General features: G+C 35.5%; 1 pseudogene across 1 annotated transcript; it reads right to left on the bottom strand.

The window, feature by feature from the left end:
* Nucleotides 1-3,901: 3,901 nt before the first annotated feature.
* Nucleotides 3,902-8,135, bottom strand: LOC148854764 (disease resistance protein RGA2-like; annotated as a pseudogene). The gene has a single exon (XR_016112271.1). The product of XR_016112271.1 is annotated as a disease resistance protein RGA2-like (transcript).
* Nucleotides 8,136-16,190: the final 8,055 nt, after the last annotated feature.

The following is a 16,190-nucleotide window of genomic DNA, read 5'->3' as shown; positions in this document are numbered from 1 at the left end:
AAGTGGGTATAACAGAATATGGATCAAAGGTGACTCAGAAATTGTTACAAGCTGACCATATAGGCTAAATGGATCAGACCTCCAAGGAGATATGAAATGGTGGCTAAAGATTGTTAAAAGATAGTGAAAGACAACCATTTGGGGATCTTTCTCATGTGTCCTATATGGCTGTCTCATATAGGACTGATGGGGGATATTGTTATATCTTTGGTTATTCCATGGAATCTTTAATATTCTTCTAATGTGGAACTGTGTTGTAGAGCTACCCCATCTTCCCGACCTTCTTCTTCCTTCCTTTTGTATCGAAGAAAAGGAAAAAAAATAGTTCTATTATTGATTAATTGGCCAACAATGTTTCTGATAATTCTGATTTCCAGTATCAAATATGCTTTTCAGGGGCAAAGATGGTCCCTTGGGTAAACTCTTTTTCAAATAGGGCAAAGAAGATTGACACTTGGGAATCTGAATGATATCCATATGTTAGTTTTTGTCATTTGGAGTTGATCTTAAATGAGGCAAGTAGAGCTGCAAATGGTATCTATTTGTTCAAATTCCAGTCTGCCCCAGTTAAGAGTGATTGGAATTCGATTTGTTTACAAGTGGTGTTATAATTGAATCCAATAATATCTTTTACACAACAAAAGTAGCTCATCCTCCACTCCCTTAACCTCCAACCTGGGTGGCAGTAGGATTTGATCTTAGGTCTTTGCTAGAATAAAGTTAGAAATCAAAGCATTTGAGCCATATTTAAATATATACTTATAATTGATATTGTATCTATTATTAAAGTTAGTTGATTGTTGTTTACTAAAGATTTATATTGCTTCAAGTCTCTAAATTACCTGTAATTCATTTTATTTGTGATGTATGAAATTGATATCAAAGTCATTTTATTAATAATATATAATATTTGGGTTTGACTATGATACAAAGAGACACGATGCCCAAAAAATACTTAGGGTCCATTTGCTTTACAGGAATAGGTGCCTGGAATGGGATCTAAAATGGCCCATTTTGATTCCTACTGTTTGTTTGGCAGGAAAGGTATTACGATTCCCAATCTTGGGGGAGCGGGATTCCCCCATATGGGGGAGTGGTCATTCCATAACCATCTTAGGGAATGGGATTCCCATTCCAAAGTCTATCAAGAAGTAAAGAACTCATGACAAAAATTACCCCAAATCCTAATATTAATAAAATAATAAAATATTATCAAATTAATAATAAGATAATAAAATAAAAAATAATATATTAATAACAAAACAATAAAATTTAAATAAATTATAATAACAAACAAAGATATTAATAATAATAATAATAAAATATTAGTACAATATTCATAAAATAAGAAATATAATATTTATTAAATAATAATAAATTAATTTTAAAATAATAAACAAAAATAATAGGATGTTAATAATCTAATAATAAAACAATAAATTATTAATCAAATATAATAATAAAAATATTATTAATTTAATAATAATATAATGATATATTAATAAAATATTCATAAACTAATGATAAATACTAATATATTCATTATTAAATACTAATAAAATAATAATGTCAAAGTAATAATATAAAAATGTATTATTTATTAAATAAAAATAATTAACTAAAAATAAAATATTAATATAATATAATTAAAGTAATAATAAAATACTAACATATTAATTATTCAATAATGATAAATTAATTTTGAAATAATAAGCAAAAATAATAGAAATTAATAAAGTAATAAGAAAATAATAATAAAATGTAATAAAATAATAAATTATTTAAGAAAACGTAGTAATAGAAATACTATTAATAAAATTTAAACAAATAAGAAAATAATAATATATTCATAAAATTTTAATAAATTAATGATAAATACTAAGGCACTAATTATTAAATACTAATAAAATAATAATAATAAAGTACTTATAAATTAATAATTATATATTCATAAAATAATAATAAAATTGTAAATAGACTAATACAAAATTAAAAATTTTTAGTTGATTCCAATTCCAAGTCCCAATGAACCAAACAACAACAATTGGAATCAGAATCTAATTCTTGATTAACCAAACAAGAATTAGGAATAGATGATTCTGATTTTGATTTCAAGGAATTTCGATTCCAATTCCATTTTTGGTCCTATCTGCGAACTAAGTAGACCCTTATTACCAATCACCTAATATCATAAAAGTTGTAACCAATCAAGTGGCATTTATCAAAATTCACAAGGGGTTGATTGATTGGTTAAAGCTCTTCCCATATCAGAATACATTTTGAGAATCATTTTCATCACTTCATGTCTAACTTATTTCTGGAAACGAGGGGTTGATTGGTTAAAATCCCAAGTAATGTTAGGCTGCTTTTGATAGAATTTGAAAACAAAGAAAATCAACACTACATCTGGAAACAAATCATAATCTAATTTTCCAAGAACCAAAAAATAGAAAAGAACGAAAGAAAAATAGGCACAACAGTCTGGCTCATAATATTTTGTCCCATCACTCAACCACACAACCAATAATGCCCACCTTGTCCACAAGGACGTTTATTTGATATTTGGCACTCATTTTTTTTTAGGGATTTTAGCTGATAAGGGCAACTTTTGGGCCCTAATATCAATAAAAGTAATACTCTTAATAAAATTTCAAAAATATGTTAACTTTTAAAAATAATATCAATTATGGATAAAATTAATGTTCATATTCTTCCTCTTGCAATCCATTCATCAGTGCCACCGCCCGCCACTTCCTCTGCCCACCTTCACCTTTGCCTCTGCCCAACGCTGTCACCTCCGCCCACCTCTGCCTCTGCTGCCGTCACCTGGCCAAGCGATCGCTGAACTTAACATTTTCTAGGAAATTAGCGTTTGAGCTTCACTGGTATGCATTCTCTGACGGCAAGGCGTGGGAGTCGGGCAATCCAAACCAAGTTTGTGCGACTGTTGTGAATAACTTGATGAGAAAAGGAGGATTTTTGTTGGACCGAGGTTGACCACTTTTCATCAGTGAGTTTGGTGTGGATCAGAGAGGCACCATCGTAAATGACAATAGGTTCTTTAATTGCTTTCTTGGTGTTGCAGCCCAATTCGATTGGGATTGGGCGCTGTGGACACTGGTTGGGAGTTACTACTTGAGACAGGGGGTGGTGGGGATGGATGAGACTTATGGGGTTTTGAGTTGGGACTGAAATAACACCCGTAATTCAACCTTCATTCAACGGATCTCTGCACTCCAATCTCCCTTCCAAGGTATATGTATGTTTGATCTGTTTTGTTTACATTTAACCTTTTAATTTGAATATTGTAAAATTAATGCAAGTCCATGTCTTTCTTCAGAGGTGAGGCCAGACAAAGTAATATTCTGTCCATCAACTGGCCTTTGTGTGCTGAGAAAATCTCTGATCGAGCCATTAAAGCTAGGTTCCTGAATCTAAAGCTTGGAGCTACACACCCGAGAAAACTTTATCGCTTAAGGGCACAAACTTGTATATACAAGCTGATGAATTGGGAGAGGCAGCCAAGCTTGGGATCATCTGCAGTGACTCAAGTTCAAGATGGGATGTGATATCGGACTTGAAAATGCACATTTCATCTAAGCCTGCAAATGGTAGCACCGTGTGCATTGACGTCTACTCTAACACTAACACCATCTAAGCTGGTTGAGCCGGCAACATTGCTGGAGGTGGACATGGAGGTGGGCGGAGACGGCGGAGGTAGGCGGAGGCATTGCCGAAGTTTACAGAATGGATTATAAGAGGAAGAAGATGAACAATATTTTTGCCCTATTTTTAAAATTTTATTAAAAGTATTACTTTTATTGATATTAGGGCCCAAAAGTTGCCCTTATCAACTATAATCCCTTGTTTTTATAAGCAAATGAATCATTAAAACCAACACTGAAAAAGACAACACAAAACACCCAAAGCAAAGAGAGTACAACGTACAGACTAAAACCAGAAACATACCAACAACAAAACGAAAACAACACAACAGCACATAGAGGAGTAGATTGACTATACACCCAAACTAGAACTAACAAGACACAGAAAGAAAGACATTTGGTAGTCGTTTACAAACATACAAACAAACAAAACCCAGCCACATGCATATGAAATTGCTGAGGAGAGGATATGACAAATTAACCTGATGGATCTCCGTGGAGCGTAGAAGCCTTAAATGCATCTAATCTGATGATGACGAATTGATGTTATAATGTCAGGAAATCACCAAAGAATGTCTCAAATTAATGAACACTTTGGTGCATCTGAAATGGAAGGAGCTATCGATCCTTGACGATCGTTCTGCCTGCTGGTTCTTTCCTCAAGAAAATGAGCATCCCACAATCAAGCAGTGCTGTTATGAATTAATGTGAAGAACCGGCGGAATCCCCTCTTGTAAACACTAGTTCAATTTGTTGTATTATTTTCTTTCTGGTCCTAATAATTTCTGAAAGTCATCCAAGCATGAAACATCTGGAATCAACGGGCAACCGGTTATGTTCAACCATTGGAGAGATGTGAAGAGGACTTGTAGTCTTTCCATGGGAATAGGTTCAAGCTTGGGACAGTGGGTAATTTGCAACTCGCGGAGGGTATTTTTGTTGTTCTGTAATAGCCATTCCGGTAGAACCTTAAGCTCTTCACACTTGATTATACCAAGGGAAACAAGAGACCTGAGATTGGCTACAAAGGATCCTCCTTGCTTTAGCAATAAGGCATTGCTTGATTCAATCACCAATCCCTTGAGAAAAGGGAGCAGACAATTTGGTGTCACTGTCAACTTAGGGCAATTCTGGATGATGAAATGCTCGAGGCAAAGGAAAATGTAATTAGAAGAGCAAGAAGGTGAAGCTTCCTTCCACTCTACTAAATTAAGCATGTCTTTCAGCCACAAGCGTTCCAACGATGGAAACAATGTTACGGTTGTTGCTTCATGATCACCACCACCACGGCCTACAACTGCATTGCTACAATTACTGTTGTTGACTACTCCATAAAACTGGATACACTTGAAATCCATTCCCTCTATGTGAAGACTTATAAGCAACGGTAGATAGCCAAGCATGGGAACATTTTCCAATCTCCTGCATCTTATTGGATATATTTGGACCAAATTGGGGAGGAAGGAATGGATCTCTACAATCCACAAAGGAAATTTAGTGCCCTTAAAGTTAGCAATTCTCAACCCCTTCAAATTTGGGTGCGGCTGCAGCCCTTCCAGTAGTACATCATGATCATCATTATCATCATCATCGATGGTGTTGGTATCCAAATTAATATACCAGCTACTCCATACCAAATCCAATATTTGGATATTTTGCTTGTCCTTTATATTCGCCTTCTTGCCTTCTCTTACACTGCTCACATTCTCGAGATTGGCAATTGTTAAGCAACCCCTTAGGTTTATTAGGTGTTGTAACTCTGTAATGCCATGTCCAGCGCCCTGACCCACTACAAACCTACTTAACGTTTGAAGGCAGCGTAATCTCCCCATCTCGACTGGCATTTGTTGCAAGTTAATACAATTTAATAAATCAAGATGCCTCAAGTTAATAAGCTTTCTCATTTCTTTAGGAAGCTCTTTAAGCCTCCTGCAATTTTTGAGCCTTAGTTTCTGCAAATTACAGAGACTGGTAATAGACTCGGGTAATGTTTCAATTTCGCTCTCTGAAAGGTCCAAGAACCTTAGTAATTTAAAATTGCTGATTGACGCTGGGAAATGAGGCCTAAGCCAGATGCCTGACAAATCTAACACACGTAAGCACTTGCACTTGAAAAATACCGTCTCAATGCGACAAAAGTCTTCAAGGAAGTCATTAACATCGTCAAGATATCCATCAGTGAAGAACACAAGGCATGTGCGCAATTTGTGCAACTGATCATATGTTGGCGATGGTGATGATGATGATGAGGCGGCCTCCAATAATATTCTTTTTAACATTTGATGATGCACTGACATATGTCGAACATCAAGATCACAAGTAATAGGAGTGCTGCGGCCTTGGACTCTATCTAAATCCTCATCCTTCTCCGTAGATATTACGCATTCGGCCTTGGAAACATGTGCAAGATCATACACAAGATCATGCATCTTCACCGTTTCTATGTCTCCATACTCGTTTATCTCTACATCTTGAAAGAAAGAGTTCCACAAGTTATTGAAATAGTCATTTCCGATATCCTCCATTTCTTCTCCAGAGCCAGAGGTCGACCCTTGAACTTGCTGCTGGATGATTCCATGTGCCATCCATTCTTGAATAAGCCGTTCTTTGTCCATCGTTTGACCCTTAGCATCCAGGGAACAATATGTGAAGCATTGTTTTAAATGTGGTGGCAAATGGTCATAGCTCAGCCTTAAAGCAGGTAAGATTCCATATGATTCAGATTCAGGTAAATCCCAGATTTCACTGTTTTGGACACAACCCACTCCTCTTCTTCTTTCTTTGAGTACATCAACCCTCCAAGAGCCTTTGCGGCTAACGGTAAGCCATCACATTTCTTTACTATTTCCTTTCCTATTTCAACCAATCTTGGTGTCTCTGGTGCTCCTCCTTCTGCAAACGCTCTGTTTTTTGAATATGGACCAGGAATCTTTTTCCGATAATAATTCTTAATGATGCATAGGAAGCGTGCCCATTATCAATACTTTTGCTCCCCTTCGCCGTTTGCATTGTTAACAAATAAACTTTTAAGATATCCCACTTACTCTTTTCTTCATTCCACACGTCTTCAAGCACCAGTAAGAATTTCTTCCCACCCAACTGTTCTTCAAGGCAATGGATCATCACATCTAGATTTGTTAAGGCGTCCCTTTCTCCAAGGTTCTCCAGGATTTCTTTTAAAATCTTGTGAATATTGAAGTTTTCAGTCACACAAACCCACATGCGTTTATCAAAATGTGCCTTCACCGATTTATCATTGAAGGCCAATTGAGCGAGGGTGGTCTTTCCTAGACCACCCATTCCTACTATGGGTAGCACTGAAATAGCAGCTTTCTCGTTCTGGTCGTTAATTAAAATGTTTACTATCTTCTCTTTGTCAGTGTCTCTTCCCACGACTTCTAGCTCATTTACTTTAGAATGGGTGACTCGGTGCATTATTTGACTACTGTCTGCAGCCCCCCTGCCCCTGGTGTTAGCTACTGTGCGTGCAAGTTGGATCATATTGGCTTGCTTTTGAAGTTTGTCAAACGATGCATTGATGCTTTTAATTCTATGGGCCATCTTACTGTAAACTACAATTGGATTGGAGGAAGAAAAGAACTTGCGTACCTTTTCTCTCTTCTTCTTCGTCATTTTGCGTATTTGAGTTTCGGTTGCAAACTCATCCAGTACATCCTCCGCATCATAAGCTACATCCTTGAGTTTATTCAACCACTCTCTGGCCCCCTGCTCCTTTACTTCACGACTCCGGGCATCCTCTATCACGTCTTGAATCATTTTCAATGTGCTTTCCAGGTTTTCAAGCTCTGCTTTTAACTTCTTCTTGAGATGAATCCCGCAGCAAGGGAAATTACCCTGTTCAAGATTTCCTGAACAACAGCGCCGATGATAACTTCCCCAGCCACTCTTCCTTCTTCCGTGAACAAGGGCAGTTCTTTTATGGAGTGTTAAAAAACACTATGTTCCAATCTTTTACTTCAGGGATCAACGATATACAGAGAGACATGCAGACATGGACATGGATATCTCATCATCTCATCCCTGGTCAGAGTAACTGAACCAAAGAGAAAACCCTAAAGACTATAGTAAGCAAGTTTATGCAACTCTCTTGGTTCTTTTTCTTTGGCAAAAAGTATGTCATATGCGAAAAAGCTAGAAATAGAGACGCCTTGCCGATAAGGGTTTGAAAAAAAAAGTGGTTGTCTGGTTGATGATTTGACATTGGCCTAAAAATATCAGACCCCAAATAGCCTAAAAAAATCCCGATAGTCATGTGTAGTCCAAAAATTTTTGAAGGATGAATTTGGGTTATGGGCGGAAGACTTTTCTTATGCAAATGAGATTTTGGTAAATTATTAAAACCTCCCTGAAGTTTCTATTACAGGTTGCAAGTATGAACTAGAATCATGTCATAAGAGACATGAAAATATCTAAGATTTTCATGCATTTATTTTTGAATAAATGTTTATTTTTTTTAATTTTTTTTCATATCAATCATATTCCCAAAACTTCTTAATCACATTTTTGAAATTGATTTATTTTTCAAATTTATTCTTCGTATCAATCGCTCAACTTTAATCTCTTTTATTTTTCTTGTTGTTCATGAAGTTTGTACTTCCTTTTCTATAAAGACCGGCTTCAATAATAATTATATGGATATTTTAGACATTTTCGTATCTCTTATCAGAGGATTTTAAGATGGATCTACAGGGTTGGCAACCTTGGCCCTGACCCTTTTAACCCATCCAACCCTTCCACTTCAAAACCCACCCATACCCACCAATCTGGCAGTGGGTCATATGGGCCAAGTGACCCATTAGGGTCAGGACAAGAGGGTTAGGGTGGGCCAAGTGACCCATTAGGATTAATCTGGGCACATACTTCGGAAACATCATAAATAATGATAAAAGAACATACTTTTCATCAACAAATGGAATGTGCCCAAATCAATCCTCAATCCTCTGTATAGAACGGAATAAATAAATAAATAAAAGGTGATGAGAGGAGACACGATCATGTGGCCACACTGCAAGGGAGTGGACCTTCAATCACACTCCATTTTCAACCTCCTTGTCTGCTTCTCCTCCCTGTCTCAGAGTTTCATGGCACTGATTGAGGAAGATGATAAATAATTGTGGTAAGCTGTTTTAATACTCCATGAAAAAAAAATGCTGAAGGAATCATGGTTTTATGTTGGGTAGGAACAATAACAGCTATACGGTAGGAACAATCCGAGGGTTCCTACTGTGCTATGACCATCTTTTCATTATCTTATACCTTGTTTTCGAGACAGTTTTATCATTGGGGAAAAAATTATTATTCCCCAAAAGATTAAAAATTATTTTATGGTCATAATTAGGGTAAAACTTCCATCTAAAAACATGTTAAAAACTATTTATTCTATATGAATGTGCGCCATGTTTACCGCTTTTATGATATAGGTTGATTGGTTACAAGTTCTTTTGGTATTATAATTTAACCTTGTGTAAGACTTGTTCTTAGGTGTCAAATGCGAAATTGAGAACATTTTCTAAGGAACAGAATCGAGGAAAATAATGTGCACTCAATATACTTAAAATTTCCTTCTTTGGCACACGTGAAAATACATAGGTGAAAAAATATATCAGAAAAAAAAATAATAACGAGGACGAGTCTCAACTGTTTTTTTTTCTTTTAATTTTTTAATTTTTATGATGAAAAGCATCATCACATGATAGATATGTTTTTGTCATTTGGAGTTGATCTTAAATGGGGCAACTAGGAGCTGCAAATGTATCTATTTGTTCAAATTCCAGTCTGCCCCAGTTAAGAGTGGTTGCAATTCGATTTGTTTATAAGTGGTGTTATGATTGAATCCAATAATATCTTTTACACAACGTAAGTTGCTCATTCTCCATTCCTTTAACCCCCAACCCTGGTGGCAGTTTGCTAGAATAAGTTAGAAATCCTAGCGATTGAGACACCATAAGTTGGTTTGAATCCTATAATATTTAAATATCTACTTATAATTTGATATCGTATATATAATTAATGTTGGTTGATTGTTGTTTACTAAAGATTCATATTGCTTCAAGGCTCTAAATTATCTGTAATTCATTTTATTTGTGATATATGAAATTGATATCAAAGTCATTTTAGCTCATTTTATTAATAATATATAATATTCGAGTTTGAGTATGACACAAAGAGACACGACACCCAAAAAAACTTAGGGTCCATTTGGTTTACGGGAATAGGTGTCTCGAATCGGAATTGGAATGGCACATCTTGGTTCCTACTGTTTGTTTGGCAGGAATGGTATTTCAATTCTCAATCTTGTGGGAATGGGATTCCCATTCCAGAGTCTATCAAGCATTAAAGAACTCATGATAAAAATCCCCCCAAATCCTAATATTAATAAAATAATAAAATATTATCAAATTAATAATAAGATAATAAAACAAAAAGTGAATAATATATTAATAACAAAACAATAAAATATGAATAAATTAATAATAACAAATAAAGATATTAATTATTAAATATAATAATAATAAAGTATAAATAAAATATTAATACAATATAACTAAATTAATAATAAAATATTAAATTATTATTAAAGTAAAAATAAAATAAAATAATAATAAGAAAATAAGAGTATATTAAAATAGTAATAATAAAATATTAGTATAATATTCATAAAATAAAAAATATATTATTTATTAAATAATAATAAATTAATTTTAAAATAATAAACAAAAATAATAGAGTATTAATAGGCTAATAAGAAAATAATAAATCATTAATCAAATGTAATAATAAAAATTTTATTAAGTTAATAATAATATAATGATATATTAATAAAATATTCATAAATTAATGATAAAATATTCCTCGGCACGATAAGCTACATCCTTGAGCCTGATTAACCACTCTGACCGCCGGATTCTTTACTTGGCGATTCTCGGTGTCTTCTACCACGGCTTGAATCATTTGCAAGTTGCTTTCCAGATTCTGAAGCTTTCTCTTGAAAGCCCTCGTGACATGAATCCCTGGCCCAGCGAGAGATATTACCCTTCTCAGGATTTCTTTGGCAACAACACTGATGATAATTTCTCCAGCCATTGTTCTTCTTTCTTTCGTCAACAAACAAAATTTCTCTCTTCAACCGTGCACACTTATCTCATCCCAATACTCGGGTCACTCACTCACTCAGTTGGAAATTAAACTTGTCATCATCGTCATCCATGATCATTAGATTTGGACAACTCAGCATATATGATGAAAAAGATGATTTTTTTTTTTCTTTTAAAAAATAAGGTGTTGGCAATTGGAATTACCAAAAGATGAATATTTTTGTAATGAAACTTCCATCGAATCAAATAAAAAAGGGTAAATTTTTTAAAACTATTCTTATGGTTTAGTTAATTCATTAATTATATCCTTACTGTTTGAAAAGTGACTGTGACTACCTCCTAAGTCTTTGTTTACGTGTGATTTCACCTGTTTCATTTAATATTACGTAATACCCAAAGTACCATTTGCAGGTCGAAAATGCCCATTTGACTTGGACAAGAAAACGAAAGGAGCAAAAACAAGCATCCGAGATCCAAGCCTCTCTGGTTTTTGTGTCAAATTTTCACATCTCTGAAACTGGTTCCTTCTCTTTTTTGCTGCAAGAGGCAAAAAAGCCTCTCTGGTTTTTTGTGTCAAATTTTCACCCCTCTTTGATTGCCTGGATTCTGAGATCTATGGTGTGTCTATGTTGTTCTACTTGTTGTTCCTTCTCTTTTTTGCTGCAAGTGGCACTACATTGTCAGAAAATTTGGGTGTAAAGTAGTCTTCCCCATCTAACTCCGGCCAAATCGACTCTCATTCCGGCCTAGTGGCCCTCCTCGACTCACATTACACTGAACTCTTCGAACTGGTCGAGAAAGCTCTCCTTTCGCAAACCCTAGAAGAAGCAGTCGGGAAGTATAACATCACCTTTTTGCTCCCAAAAATGAAGCTTTGGAACGTGACCTCGATCCCGAGTTCAAGAGGTTCCTTTCGCAAACCCTAGAAGAAGCAGTCGTCAAGTACGAGTAAGAATTTCTTCCCACCCAACTGCTCTTCAAGGCAACGGAGCATCACGTCCAGATTTGTTAAGGCGTCCCTTTCTCCAAGGATCTCCAGGATTTCTTTTAAAATCTTGTGAATACTGAAGTTTTCAGTCACACAAACCCACATCCGTTTATCAAAATGTGCCTCTATCGATTTATCATTGAAGGCCAATTGAGCGAGGGTGGTCTTTCCGAGACCACCCATTCCTACTATGGGTAGCACTGAAGTAGCAGCTTTCTGGTTCTGATCGTTAATTAAAATGTTTACTATCTTCCTTTTTTCAGCTCCTCTTCCCACGACTTACTAACTCATTTACTTTAGAATGGGTGATTCGGTGCATTATTTGACTACTTTCTACAGCCCCCCTGACCCTGGTGTTAGGTGTGCGTACAAGTTGGATCATATTAGCTTGCTTTCGAAGATTGTCGAAGGATGCATTGATGCTTTTAATCCTATGAGCCATCTTACAGTTAACTACAATCGGATTGGAGGACGAAAAGAACTTGCATACCTTGTTTCTCTTCTTCTTCCTCATTTTGCGTAGCTGAGCTTCTGTTGCGAACTCATCCAACACATTCTCCGCATAATAGGCCACATTCTTGAGCTTCTTAAACCACTCTCTAACCGATACATCCTTCTCTGCTTCGTGATTCTGGGCGTCCTCCATGACGTATTGAATCATTTCCAATTTGCTTATCAGATCTTCAAGCTCTGTCTTGAAATTTCTTGTGAGATTAATCCCTTGGACAGCAAGGGAAATCATCCTGCTCAAGATTTCTTGAGCAATATCACCGATGATAACTGCCTCCGCCATTCTTCTTCTTCTTCTTCTTCTTCTTCTTCCGAGAGGTGGGAGTAGAGAAGATCTGCAAAGTTGTGATTCTTCTGGGGTGTAAAATGACTATAATTCCAATATTCTTCCACGATAAACTAAATACAAAGAGATCTTGATCTGCAGCTGTTGACGCGGATACCTCATCCGTCGAGGTATCGGAATAAAAGAGATCATCCACGATCATCATCATCAATTAAAAAGTCAGGGATGATCAAGTGGATTGACTAAATCCAAAAGATGAATACTAATAAACCCCACCACCACCAACCCGCAGATTCTTTTCAATGATTCACCAACTCTTTACTTGTCAAATTCTAATTTTATTCTTAAGCCACAAAGACCAATCTTTCACACATGAGTGGGTTAAGTTGTTCGTTTCTTCCATTTAAAGGGGTCTAATTAAATATATAAATACCTCCACCAATAACACCCGTAACCGCCTGTGAATTTGGCATCAATTCAGAACCCGCACCTATCCCAACTGTATGGTGGAACTAGAAACCCCATCTGCTATCCACCATGTAACATTTCAATGGAGATATTCCCAATGCGCAACTGTTATGAGATATATATGGGAACAAGTGGTGAATAGCATAATTTAGCATCAATTTTGAATTATTAATTATTAATGTTAGACAGTGTATGTCCTTAGCTCCAATCAAAATTATGTAATTTATGACATTTAATATAAATGAATAAATTACATATTTGATTCATGTTATTATGTTGTGTTTTTGTGTAATACCCTTAAACTGGACATATATGAGACTCGTGTTAGTTTAGAATATTCACAGCCGTTGGATAGATCTGGGGAGATTTATCCTGATAAGGTTGACACTGATGTGCCGCCAAGTTGGTTGAAGTAGCTGTCTCAGCTGCCAAGGTGAGACCTGAGGTACATGCAGTGTAGGTTTACTTGAAACCCTGAATCGGACCAGAATTCCAGTATTGTCCTGGACCTTGGTGATTAGTGGGCAAAACCAGAATGTTACACCTAACCCCTAGACTCGATTATGATACTGCACTACGTGTCAGATTGGGCTGTCTTTGATATGCCAATCAGTGAGATCCTTAGAGGGGGTCAAAACCTAGGTATGTTGGGACAATCCGAAAATTCATCTAAGTGGTGATCATAGTGACAGGATCAGTTCCTTTGTCGGACAAATGTAATGATCGAGGATGCACTCTCTCTGATGGAAACCAAAGCTGTCGGCAACTGATTTCAATCGTTGAAGTTTGTTTTTTACAAATATATATATATATATATATATATTGTGAGTAGAGAGTGCAGCATTGTTCCTTGCAGCCGAGGGAGAGGTCATCTCTTGTCGGGCAGTGTTTGATCATTATGGGTTGAGAGGTTAAGTGTAAAATCATTTAGTGTAATACCTGATGGGCTAATCTTGCATCTGCCCACAGTCCCTGGGTTTTTATAAGGTGGCTTGGCCCAGGGATCACCTAGTGTAAGTGTTAGGCCTGTTAAGAGCCCATGGTGATGGGCTCAGGGGTTTACTGCCCATAAGAGTGAATTCGGCCAGGCCTTGTAATAGAGGCTAGGCTGAACCCATGTGGTTGATGTGTAGATCAATGTTTGGGTCTCGCGCCATACAAGGAAACCCAACTAGGTAGCAGTTTGGAAGGTTAGTGAGCACATGACTTAATGGGCCTAAAACCCAATTCAAACTGGTCTAATTTGATTAATTAAAGAAGGGGCGGATCTGTGATTTGTATCAGCAGATACGATAGGGAGTTATCCCTATCCACTCAGAGAGTCCAGATCAAAATATAGATTTGGATTTGGAAACTCCTAATAAGATTAGGAGGGTTGATCTAATCTGCAGATAAGATAAGGGTTTATCCTTATCTCTTAAAGAGAAGTGTTGATCCAAATACAGATTTGGATTAGGAAACTCTTAATGAGATTAGGAGCTCTCTTTAAGGCTATAAAAGGAGGAAGAGGGCGAACCTCCATTCATCTCATCACAATAGATCTCAGATCACAGAAAGAGAGAAGACAACTACAGTAAGACTGCGCCATCTTCTGCTCTTACTCCCTTCTACTATTGCCATTGCCAATTTGATCTCCACTGTAGGAGCGATCAAGAAGTGTTTTTGATATCAATTTTTTGAAAAAAAAACTTATCTGAAGTCGTGCACACATTCCCTCCGTCGAACTCTTGCTGAAGGACTCAGTTCTTGTGAAGAACATGCTGATTTTGCTCCACTCTACGTTGTCATCTTCAGTGGGAGTAGTCTTTAGAGTTTTCCTTAGGTGTGAACACCTTCATGGGAGATATTGTTTCTTCATATCAAGTACCTCCCTCTCCTACTTTTTGGTTTCAGATCTGGTTCTGTTCTTAGTTCAAGATTGATCCTTGAAAATGCAAATTTTCTAAAACAGAGAATGTGATTCCCATATGGGAGAGAGAAATTTTTGAAATTTCGCCCTACCTATCTGTAAGGTTCGGCTATTCATATGATGGATCTCTCATCCTTTCAATTAAAACATATTTTCATATATACACGTTATTATTTATGGGAGATGTTTCTAATACATATTAAGATGTGCATGTGAGGTCGGTGTGAGATCAAGGATTAAGGTATCAATATGATACTCCCAGTATGGGGTGTATCCTATCCGTATCCACGATCATGGTTGTAGGATACGTTATGACTGGATACATATCCTACAAGTTGTGTATTGGTATGATATGCCTCTGTATCAAGCCGTATCACACTGTATCGGTGGATATGGTCCGATACGCACCAATATGGAGGTGTATCCATGTCTAGTTTGACGAAATTATAAATTAAGTATTTTTTTTTATTGTTTTCCATCTTTAATACAAGTTCAAAAATAGTTTTATGAAAACTAAAATAAATAATTTGAGATTTAATTTTTCCAAAAAATAATAAAAACTAAAAATAATATATTTCATCTACCTTAGATTATTTATATATTTTATTTTACACATAATTATATGTTAAAAATGAAAACATAGTTATTATTTGAAAAAATAGTCATTATATAAAATACTAAATAAATAAATTTTCTCAACAAAATTAATGGAAAGCAGAAAATTATAATTATAAAAACTGAAACGAATAACTTAAGATTTAGTTTTCCCAAAAAAATAATAAAAAACTAAAAATTAAATATAATTTATTTTAGGGGTTTTTACCATTCAGACCACCCTTAGAAATCTTAGCTCCTCCGTATAGTTGGGGTAGGTGCTAGCTCGGAATTAATGCAATTCAATGGCGGATATGGGTGTGTTATAGGTCGACTTGTTTTAAATTTTGAATTGTTGTAGGTCTACAGTTCAAATCGAAATTCTGAGGTGGAGTGCAATCCAAAAATCCCTTTATTTTATCTACCTTAAATGATTTATTTGTTTTATTTTACAATTATGTGTAAAATAAAAACATTATATGTTAAAAATGAAAACATATTTATTATTTAAAAAATAGTTGTTATTTAAATAAAATACTAAATTAATAAATATTCCCAAAAATTAATTATAATTATAATTATAAAATTGAAAGAGCGATAATTATTATACAATGTTTGAATGTTATAGAGTCCCGGTATTGTTTATTGTAATATT

Source organism: Nelumbo lutea, chromosome 4, assembly GCF_056320005.1.
Source record: "Nelumbo lutea isolate HS-2025 chromosome 4, American lotus-T2T, whole genome shotgun sequence".
NCBI lineage: Eukaryota > Viridiplantae > Streptophyta > Magnoliopsida > Proteales > Nelumbonaceae > Nelumbo > Nelumbo lutea.
The sequence above is the reverse complement of the archived record's forward strand: the minus strand, read 5'-3'. Positions and strand labels throughout refer to the sequence as shown.